This window comes from Polypterus senegalus, chromosome 17 (assembly GCF_016835505.1).
Source record: "Polypterus senegalus isolate Bchr_013 chromosome 17, ASM1683550v1, whole genome shotgun sequence".
In the NCBI taxonomy this organism is placed as follows: Eukaryota; Metazoa; Chordata; class Cladistia; order Polypteriformes; family Polypteridae; genus Polypterus; species Polypterus senegalus.
The window spans coordinates 78,893,830-78,905,748 of record NC_053170.1 but is presented as its reverse complement, the minus strand read 5'-3'; positions in this window follow the sequence as shown (position 1 = coordinate 78,905,748).

Sequence of the window (11,919 nt, the reverse complement as noted above, 5' to 3'; positions counted from 1 at the left end):
TGCTGTTTAAATTCAGAAGTAAAAAAAAGTGTTACAACTACACTTATATACACTTACTGTATATCTATATGGTGTATCGGAGAAGACGATCACAAGGCGAATGAGTCAGTTTGGCTGTATTACTTTAGGTACTTTGACATGGAATGCCCAAAGCAGCTCCAACTAATATTTTGAACTGAGTATTTGACTTGTTTTACGAGTATAAAGTCAGGTGCATATTCCCAACTACTTTTTCAAACAACACTACAGCTCTGATCAGTGGCAAAGTTGTTCAGTTCAAAATATTCGTTGGAGCTGCTTTGGGCATTCCATGTCAAAGTACCTAAACTAATACAGCCGTTGAGCTTACCGTATATAAACTGGCTCATTCGCCTTGTGATCGTCTTCTCTGATACACCATATAGATCTGCATTTTGTCGTACTTTTAAACCGCATAACAGAAGGTGTTTTATTGACTCAGTTGGAATGTCAAAGGATGGACGTCCAGAGCAGGGAACTGAGTCACCTGAACTGGAGTGTAGTAGAGTCCGTTCCACCTGTTCTTTGATAATTTCAAAAATAGTTTAATCTATATCGGAGTCTAAAAGGGCCGCCAACATTGTAATTTCTTCCGATAAATCTTCAATTCTGTCTCTGAAATACGTAATATCTTCGCCAGAATCCATTTCATCGGCAGTAGTAAGCATTTTTCCAATTAATTCTTGTGCTATCGATTCACCAATCAGTGACTAGAGGGCGTGTTAGAGCCCACCCTCTTAACTTTGACGAGTGAAAGTGACAGTTTTATTTCAAGCCGTATTTCATGATGGTTTTGAGGAATTTTACGGACAAAATGAAATAAATAAATAAGCAACGAAAAACATATTTCGTGACACATTTATTTATTTATGCTCTCATTTCATGATACATGTATTTATTAAGGCTTGATTTCATGATACATTTATTTATTTATGCTCACATTTCACAATACTTTTATTTATTTGCGCATTTATTTATTTAATTTTGTCCGAAATAGTCCACCATACACGCCATTTAAACTAGCAATTAAGAAATAATTTGAAATGAATCCCATATAGTGGGTATGGAGGCCTCAACCCGAGGCTTCTCTCCAGAAAGGGGCGCTTATCCTCCTGAGCTGCTCGACCACCTTTTGTTAACCGTAACAGCTCCCATGTGATGTACTACACCGGACGACTAAGGGCTCATTTATACATCACGCGACGCGACGCATGCTGCAGCTGACGCTCCTGGTTGTAGTGTTTATACTTGCGCGCGTACTTTACAGGTGGCAGTGCGAGATGTTATCGTGGTGAGAACATGTTCGGCTTCTGTATGTTGTGAATTGCCTAAAACACCTATTAAATTCCGATAACACCTTACCGCAATATCTCTGAAAAGGATGTTCATTGATTAAATCCATAAATCCAGGAATGTATGTGTCCATTCCAGGAAGCATTGGGCACGAGTGAGAAACAGTCCCTTGACGAGGCCTCAGCTCATCGCAAGGTGAATACAAGCACACACATACACTAGCGTCATTTTAGCGGCACCAAATCCCCAAATCTGCATATCTTTGGAAGGAAACCTTAGGAACCCTAAAGTAGGAAACGCGGTCGTGCTGGGGACGAAATCCGGTCGTTACCATCTGTCTACGCGAACACCAACAGCAGACCGAGGTGAAAGCGTTTTGCCTTCTGAAGGGGTCTGTAAAAAGTCGCCTTGGATAAAGGTGGCAGCCAAATAGTAACTAATAATACGCACGTTGTCGTGTTGTGCTTAAAGAGACCCACTTTGATTTTCTATCCCTGATGTTATATGAGCGCAAATCCCACCCCCCTAATACGGTGTGACCGTGAACGAGTTAATTCAACTGCCTGTGCTGCACCGGGAACAAAGAAAAGGAGCCAATTGCATCTCCTTGGGTGAAGGAGTTAAGTAAATAATAATTTAGCTCGCCGACTTTAATGATGAAGTAAATGAGAATGAGCTGATTGTGGAATAGCAGGCTGGGCCTTCTTTTTTAATTAATCGTTCATCTTTGTGTTTCTTATATTTATGTGTACTGTTTATGTCCCATATAAATTTCATGTTGTTTACTTTGTAAAGCACTTTGAGCATGGGAAAGGCACTACATCAATACAATGCATTATTAGGATTACATTTGTTAGCATTTGCTTCCCTTTAAAAATGCAGAATAGACAGTTTTCTTTTTATTAATATTATTAAAAATAAGCAATTTCTGTCTGTTTCTTCCAATAAAGGACGCAAAGCAGCTTTTCTTTTGATGGGGCTAGGAGATGAGGTTTGAGCCCTCTGCCTCTTCGGTCCTGGCTGGTGGTCTGGTGCAGAGCTGCTTCTTGGACCCCCGTTACACCGGAGATGCAACACTTTCTGTTTGTGCTGCAAATAAAAGAGAGTGTAATGCTTACCATCATTCCTGAGCCAGCATGCTACTCAGCCAACACACAAAGCAGGTCATACATTTGATTTAGTGATTACTAAAGGACTAAAAGTTGATGTGAAGCAGATCATTCATACTTGTGTATCAGACCATTTTTCTCTTACTATATAATATATAACGCACAGTCGATGTATGTGTCTATGTTTGTTTGTCCTTTATACAAATCTGCACCGGGTGTCCGATCGCCACCAAACTGGGGATGGGGCTCCTTTGTGACCAGGAGGAGGTCATGGGGTATGTTTGGTTGGGGAAAAATGTTTGTGGTGAAGCGTACGGCACCTTTTTACCGACACAATGTTCAGCACACGTCCCAGGCAATCCCATCTGGCGTACCAAACAATTACAGCTGCTACTTCAAGAGCCTATGAGTCATCTCAAGAAAGGGAAACCAGGCTGTCTGCCAACAGGAGAAGGGCTGCTGATGCAGGAGTGGATGAAACATCTGAAGAAAGGGAAGGCAGGCTGTCTGCCAACACAATATGATTTCAGTGTTGGTCTTTCTGACTGACTGGTGCTATTTGTTTGCTTTGTGACGTATTGTAAATAACGTGCATTCATCTCACTGTGGTGCTTATTCCGTACGTAATAACTTGTAACACATAATAATTGTCCTGCTTTTCGCTATTATACCCATGCCACCAAAAAAAGGCGTAGAATTAGAAAGTCCACTTCCGATGCCAGAAAAAAGTCTGTTTCAAGGGTGTCTGAAGCATAGCGCACGATGTGACGATGTTTTCATACCAACAATTCCGCTAATTCCAAATTATTTACCCTTTGATTTCAAACTACTACAATTTCCTGTTCGTTTGGCTTTTGCTATGTCAATTAATAGCACTCAAGTCCAACCACTGCAAGTTAAAGGCATCAATTTGGAAAATTCATGCTTTTCACATGCACAACTCTATGTATCATGTTCTAGTGTGGGCAATTCTCAGAATTTGTTCATTTTCACACCACAAGGCAAAACAAAAAATACACTGTATCCAAAGGCTCTGTAATTACCACTTATATTACCTATTACAATAACATTTCAATCACAAAACTGTTTGTTCCATTTCTATGTTCTGTTTCTTTCATTTGGTCAATTCACTGGTTATAGATTCCCAGACTAGTTTAATATAGAAATAATGATAGAAGAAATGAACAAGAAGCATATTGTTAAACGCGTCTTTGATTCATCTGCAGCTTCAGAGTTTACAAACATTCTAAGCAGCCAGTCCGTTTGTACTGCTTACTACACTAGCGAGGATAATATAAATAGTAAGGTGGAAAATTTTAACACTAAAGTGAGAGCTGCTGCTGCTGACATAGTCGCTCCTGAAAAGACAGTTTCAAAAATCCTCCAGCACTGTTACACCATGGAAGACCCAAAGAGTGTCTCATTTAAAGAAAGCGTGCCGGAGAGCTGAGCGTAAATGGAAAAAAACTAAACTGATTATCTACTGTGAGATATTGAAGGCTAAAATAGCAGAATACAACAACATAGTCTGTCTTGAGAGGCGCTGCTATTTCTCTAGAATTATAAATAACAATGCCAGTTATTCTAAGAGTTTTATTCTCTACTATTGATTGTGTGCTAAACCCAGGTCACTCAATGGAATGCCTCCAAAAAACGTCCAGTGAAACTTGTGAGGCTTTTGGTATTATATGTTTTAATCACAAAATTAATGATATTAGAAATAATAGTACATATCCCCAATACTGATCCTCTTAAACCCTGGTACTCCATTTTAAACAAATTGAATTCTTTCACCAGGATAGATTTACCTGATTTATATAAAATTATTTCTCAACTGAGACCCTCCACCTGTGTCCTTGATCCAATACCAACAAGTTTTTTCAAAAAAGTATTGGGCGTGCTAATTGATAATATTCTTGACATAGTAAATGCGTCATTAGATACGGGGTCTTCCCAGACTGTCTTAAGACTGCTGTAGTTAAACCCCTGCTCAGGTTTTAGAACAAATCACAGTACAGAAACTGCACTCGTTGAAGTAGTAAATGACTTGTGAGAATGCCTAGTGGGGTCTGGGTGGTCTCATGGCCTGGAACGCCTGTAGATTTTGTTTTTTTCTACAACCGTCTGGAATTTCTTTTGTTTTTTTCTGTCCTCCCTGGCCATTGGAACTTACTTTTATTCTATTTTAATTAGCATGGCCTAAGTTTATTTTTTATATTTTGTCTTTTTTCTCTTTCTTCATCCTGTAAAGCACTTTGAGCTACATCATTTGTATGAAAGCGTAGTACCCCCTTTAACTCAGGCTCCAATGCAGGGCCGGCTGTTTGTTGGGGGGCCGTTCTGTCAATGCCTGAACTCTTACGCCACCATACCTGAGCTAAAGCCACTTAAAGACTCTGCACGGTTGACAGTTGGCTGAATTCGGATCTCCTTTTAGATGATTCATTCAGGGTCGGCCAGCAGGGGGTGTCACTTCACGTGGACCCACAAGATCATCTTCTTTTAACCAGCTAATTCAGCGTTATCACTTTTTGTGACGTGTTATTGTTGATTTTTTTTAAGAGATACTGGATGGGTGATTTGTATTTAATGACGAGTGTGAGTGTATCATAGGCTGTAAAATGGGGTACTTTAAGAAATTTTAAAATTTTGCCTTTTAGGTCCTCCATCTTACCCTGTGATGGTCCTGTTCCCTATGCTTGCTGGGATCACCTCCAGCTCCTCCTGTCAGGATAAAGCAGGTGTAGAAGATGGATGGATGGTCCCTGTCCTTCTCTTAGATTTCCACCTTCTCTCTGTGTCTTTTATTGCAGTATTTTGAACTGGCAAAGGTGTTAACGTCAGATTGGTTGGAGACACCAGCAAGTATGGGGCCAACCAGACTATTTTTAGCTACCTTTTGGGAGCAGCAAGATAACCGCACACGTAAACTCTTATTTTAGATTTATTTTCGATATCTCCTAATGTAGACTGTATTTAATCGATCTATTTTGAAACTTTAAAAGTGTGTTTTTTCAGGGACTTCTTGCTTTGCTTATTTTTTTAAATACTGTTGAAGTCACTACTTGAGCTGTGTTAATAACAATAATAGCAAAAATAAAGATGACAGTTTTTCCACATTGCATCTGTACAACCATTCTACGGCAATAAAATACTGAATATCTGTTACAGGTATGCCAAGTCAATTAGACAGACGTACAGTAGGCTTTGACCATATCTTAAAAAAAATATATACAGTATATATACAGTGTATATATATATATATATATATATATATATATATATATATACAGTGTATATATATATATATATATATATATATATATATATATATATATATATATATATATATATATATATATATGCTGCAGTTTTATATATCTACCACAAGAAGACAACAAGATGGCAATTTTGCCCTTTTGTTGTTTATCATCATCCTTTACCATTCATTAATCTTACTTTCTGTCTTTTTTATTTCATATAGCACCTTTCATAGATGATGTTATATACTACCAGAAGAGGGCAACAAGACATCACCATCACCTTTTGTTATTTATCATCTCCATTTGGCATTACAGTACTCTTTCTTTCTTTCTTTCTTTTTTTTTTTTCTTTCTTAAGCACCTTTCACATCGAGTAGTATTATACAGCTGTGAATGACTGTCCTGTCTTTCTTCCTTATACAGTAGTGTCTTTAATAGTGGTTGCTTGAATACAGCTCCTTAATAATTGTTATATCCTCCTTTCTTCATTTCCTTCTTTTTCATATACAGGGTGGTCCACATCTAATTATGCAGATCCAGATCGTCTGGATGACTTTGATTTATGCGGGCATGATTACAGTTTGGCATGAAGACGATTCATCGTGTCGTCAGTTCGCACACTTCTTGATGGTCCGGGATTTTTTGGGTGATTTTCTATGTAATAAACTTAATAAGTTATAGCGTAATGAAAATTGCATAATTAGATCTGGACCACTCTGTAGACTTGTGTTTTTTTTTTTTTTTACCAGAAGCATATCTTCAAAAAAATAATTTTAATGAAGGATACAACTTTACCTTTTGTTATTTATAATCTCCTTTTACATTATTCTCATTTCTTTTTCTCTTTCTTTCTTCATATAGTGCCTTTTGTATTATTATTTAACTCTTAATGACTGTTAATATATTTCTTTCCTTCATAGAGTATCTTTTATACTGGATACTATTATATAGTACTAAACAACCTTTCTATCATTGTTTTTTACTTTCGTTCTCTTTCATATACTGCCTTTCAAAGTGGACACTATTGTGTAGCATTTACTGTATAACACACAACAATATGCTGAGTATTAGAGAGAGATTTTTTTTACAGTATTTATGTATTGCATCTTTGTATTTCAACCACAAGAGAGCAACAAGATGTGAACTTTGCCTTCTGTCGTTTGTCATCACCATTCCCCATTACTCATTTCTTTCTTACATTCTGCTGTTTTTTCTTTCATATGGCACCTTTCATACAGGACAGGCTGTGTTGGTGATGAAGCCCCCTCCGGTTCAGATGTGCCACTTAAAAGCACTGAATTTTCACTGCCCACCTCATTTCCTTTTTTGCTCCCACATTTGCTGTCAGTTGGAGTAGATGTTGTGTGATAAGGTCCTGGCTGATCCATTCCTTCACTTGTCTCCTCAAGCTCTGCTTGTGGTAGGCCATATTGTGAACTAAATCCGAGACTGCCTTAGACTTTGACAAATTTCAAGTTGCTTTTTCCTTCTCTTTAAAAAAAGATGTTACATTTACTGTATGCAGAACGTTTGAAGATACTCAAAGTGCTTTACATAGAGAGTGGGGAGCCACTTCAGCCTTCAGCAATGTGCAGCATCCACCTCGATGATGCAGCAGCAGCCATTTTTGTGTCAGTAAGCTAACCACACATTAGCTATTAGGTGGTGAAGAGGTGAGAAATAGTTTGCCAGTTAGAGACAGGAGGTAGTGCCATTTTTTTCAGCAGTGTACCCTGTTACTATACTGGGAGGCACTGTACTGTACTTTACACATGATTTTGTACAGAAAAGCAAACAGTTAAGATCCTATAAACAGGAATGCAAATATTCTAGAAAAATGTAAAAAATTTGCTATCCCTGAGCCATTATCTTAAGGCTGTGCTTAATGTCACAGCAGCCCATAAATTAGGACTTCTGTGACATGGGTGGGGAGTGTGAACTCCAGTACTGTAAGCTGTGTCAGGTCTGGAGGGAGCTGTCCACAGTGAATGGACTGAATATGGCCTTTTATTGATTCATGACTACTAGCTCCAGTGTGACCAGCTTTATCGTCCTCCATGATGCTGTTTCTCTAAGGGTGAGACACTTTGACACAGATGCCTCTGGGCCTTTGAATAGGGCGACTTTCATATGGCATCAGTTTAAGAACACTGTGGTTTCATCGTGCCCCTGCCCACCAAAATAAACACTTCTTTGAGATGATACGAAGACTGACCTTACCTAGTGTATGGAGCATGGCTTGGACCTGCTGTATGTGTTCCTTCCATGTGCTGGAATAGGTAATGATGTCATTCAGGCAGGCAGCACTATAGGAATAACGGGGACGAATCTCTCTATCCACCAGACGCTGGATGGTTGCTGGCACCCTATGTAACCCAACTGGAAGGACACAGTATTGCTGGTACCCTTTCATCATGTCAAGCGTGGTCAAGAATTCCTCCTTGCTGAGTCACTCATGGAGATCATCCACTCACAGCATTGGGTAAGTGTCAAATTATGAAACCTGGTTAAGTCGACAGAAGTCTTTGCAAAACCCCCATCTTCCTTCAAGCTTAGGAACCAAGACAATACACCTGGAGCAGCAACTATGATTCTCCTTACACCTAAGCCAGAGGGGATAATTGATTCCAGCTCCTGTCATTAATTGGCCGTTAAACTGGGTCTGTAGTTAAGTGCTGTTTTCCCAGCAAAGAAGCACGTTTCCACAAGTTCACATGATGCATTTGTCCGCCCGGTCAACAATTTGGCTGTTTCACCAAATAATCAACGAGCACTTTCAGCTCCTTAATTTTGTATGGGCATTGACAACTAGCCAATAATCTGAAATGGGAGGTGGGTATCAGGACCATGACACAATCTCCAGGGCAGAACTCCTGAAGAAGCATGCCACGGTCGTAATTACGGGCCTCTGCTGCTTGTGCCTTTTCTGTGTGTTGTTTATGGATGGGCTGGATTTTTCCAAATCTATCAAATAATTGCACAATATATTCCAATATATTTGTCGAAGGGAGTGCCTTTTCTTCCTAACCTTTTTTAGAATGTCTAATATGCCGCAGGGTGTCTCCCATATAATAATTCAAAAGGTAAGAAAACCATGGAGGCTAGAGGGACTTCCCGATTGGCAAATAATACAAGGGGAAGTAACTGGTCCCAGTTTCTTCCATCCTCACTGACCACCTTGCATAGCATTTGTTTTAGGTCTAGTTAAACCTCTCTACAAAACCTTCGGTTTGAGGATGGTATGCCAAGGTTTTTAAATGCTTCACCCGGAGTAACTTAGCCGTTTCCCTGAACTTCTCCATAGTGAAAGTTATCCCTTGGTCTGTTAGGACTTCTTTAGGGATGACAACTCTCATAAAGACCCCAACCAATTTCTGTGCAATTGCTTTTGTAGCAACTGTATGCAGAGGTACAGCTTCAGGATACTGGATCAACAAGAACTAAATTATATTTATGTCATCTAGCTGACGGCTATTCAGGTCCTACTAGGCCCTCTCAGACTGCTGCCCAGTGACGTTCTATGGTATCGATGAAAGTCTCCATATTTTTTAAAAGACTGCCACTGGAGCAGCAGGGGAAGGTAATCAGGGAGGGCATTTATTAGGAGGTCACAAGTAATTTGCTCAAGGACTTGTCACAAGTAATTTATGTCAGGCCGTACCCAGTGTCCTGCCTTGCCCCAAAATCAAAGGCCTGTGAGTGCGTTGGCCTCTCTGGGTCAGATCGCTATTCATGACAAATCCTTGCCTGCTAGTCTGGGAAAACAATGTAACTTTTGTGGACTTTTGTCGTCAGAGCATCATAATTGGTGGCTTTGTTCTCCGAGAAGTCATAGTAAGTCTTCTGCGTTTCCCCCTTTAGGAACAGCGCTATTATGTTAGCCAATTCTACACGCTCCCAGTGATGCCTGTTAGCTGTACGTTTAAAGATTAAAAAAATTAAAATCAATATTGTTATCATCCTGGAGGGATAGTAATACCTGGGACGGAGCCCACACCTTGTCCTGTTGAACAGCAACATGTGCTTGTGCTCATGCCTCAGACGTGGCATGCTGTATTCATTTACTGTCCCACCTGAAGTTTTAGGATCAGGAGCTTTGAGGCCATATTAGCCAGAAAGAACTTGAGTAGAAGAACATGCAAGAGAGGTGTCATTGATGGAAATAAAGCCAATTTAACAAGCCACAAAGGTATCCATCATGGAACTGAAGGACACTCTGGCAGACATTTTGAAAATCTCCATCAACATCTTGCAGATAAGTGGTCAGACCTTCACATTGATTATTCACATACTAATATTCTTATGTTCAAGTCTATACAATTTATGATAAATACAAATCAAGATGGCAGATTTGCTGATATGCTGATCATTGACTGCTTTTCAAGACTTCTCAATGCTGAAAGTCCTGATCAGAGAGAGGCTGCTAATCCATTTTCAGGGCCAGATTAAGACTTCATGGAGTGTAAAAAGATTTTGTTGCCTCTCAACCTCTATATTACTATTTTTTATTTATTTATATTGTGAACTTGGACCCGGACACAGACAGACGGACATCGTTGGCTCCACCACACACTGTTTATTTACAATACTATTTACAAATTGGATGTGCACAAACCCCAGTGCCTCTTGCACCGATTCCCCCAATGTCCAGGCCACACAGTCCTGTGCCTCTTTTCCTCCTGGCCGCCTCCAGTCCTCACTCCAGCTCCGTCCTCTTCCACCCGACTTCCACTAATGACTGGAGGGAGGCGGCCCCTTTTATAGGAACCCGGATGGGCTCCAGCTACTTCCCGGCAATCTCCCGCGGACCCACCCCCATGTGGCGGAAGTGCCGGCTGCACACCCGGAAGCTGTCCGGGTGTCCTCTGTCGTCTTCCCCCCGGCACTTCCTGGTGTGGCGGAAGTGCCAGGCTCCCGGGATAATAAGGCACTGGGGCGCCGCCTGGCGGTGGCCACGGGCCCGTACAGGGCTGGGCTTCCAAGCCCACTACCCGAGGCCTCCAGCATAACCAGGACGGACGCCCCCTCTCGGTCTGGAGGAGGCACATGCCCTCGGGACCACACGGAATATACCGGCATCGGGGCGCTGCCTGCCGGTGGCCACAGGTCCCTACAGGGCTGGGCTTCCAAGCCCTTTACCCGAGGCCCCCAACATAACCAGAACGGACACCCCCTCGCGGTCTGGAGGAGGCACTATATATATATATATATATATATATATATATATATATATACACTATATATACAGTACAGTGGGATGCAAAAGTTTGGGCAACCTTGTTAATAGTCATTATTTTCCTGTACAAATCATTGGTTGTTACGATAAAAAATGTCAGTTAAATATATCATATAGGAGACACACACAGTGATATTTGAGAAGTGAAATGAAGTTTATTGGATTTACAGAAAGTGTGCAATAATTGTTCAAACAAAATCAGGCAGGTGCATAAATTTGGGCACCACAAAAAGAAATGAAATCAATATTTAGTAGATCCGCCTTTTGCAGAAATTACAGCCTCTAAACGCTTCCTGTAGGTTCCAATGAGAGTCTGGATTGTGGTTGAAGGTATTTTGGACCATTCCTCTTTACAAAACATCTCTAGTTCATTCAGGTTTGATGGCTTCCGAGCATGGACAGCTCTCTTTAACTCACACCACAGATTTTCAATTATATTCAGGTCTGTGGACTGAGATGGCCATTCCAGAACGTTGTACTTGTTCCTCTGCATGAATGCCTTAGTGGATTTTGAGCAGTGTTTCAGGTCGTTGTCTTGTTGAAAGATCCAGCCCCGGCACAGCTTCAGCTTTGTCACTGATTCCTGGACATTGGTCTCCAGAATCTGCTGATACTGAGTGGAATCCATGCGTCCCTCAACTTTGACAAGATTCCCAGTCCCTGCACTGGCCACACAGCCCCACAGCATGATGGAACCACCACCATATTTTACTGTAGGTAGTAGGTGTTTTTCTTGGAATGCTGTGTTCTTTTTCCTCCATGCATAACGCCCCTTGTTATGCCCAAATAACTCAATTTTAGTTTCATCAGTCCACAGCACCTTATTCCAGAATGAAGCTGACTTGTCCAAATGTGCTTGAGCAGACCTCAAGCGCTCTGTTTGTGCTGTGGGCGGAGAAAAGGCTTCCTCTGCATCACTCTCGCATACAGCATCTCCTTGTGTAAAGTGCGCCAATGGTTGAACGATGCACAGTGACTCCATCTGCTGCAAGATGATGTT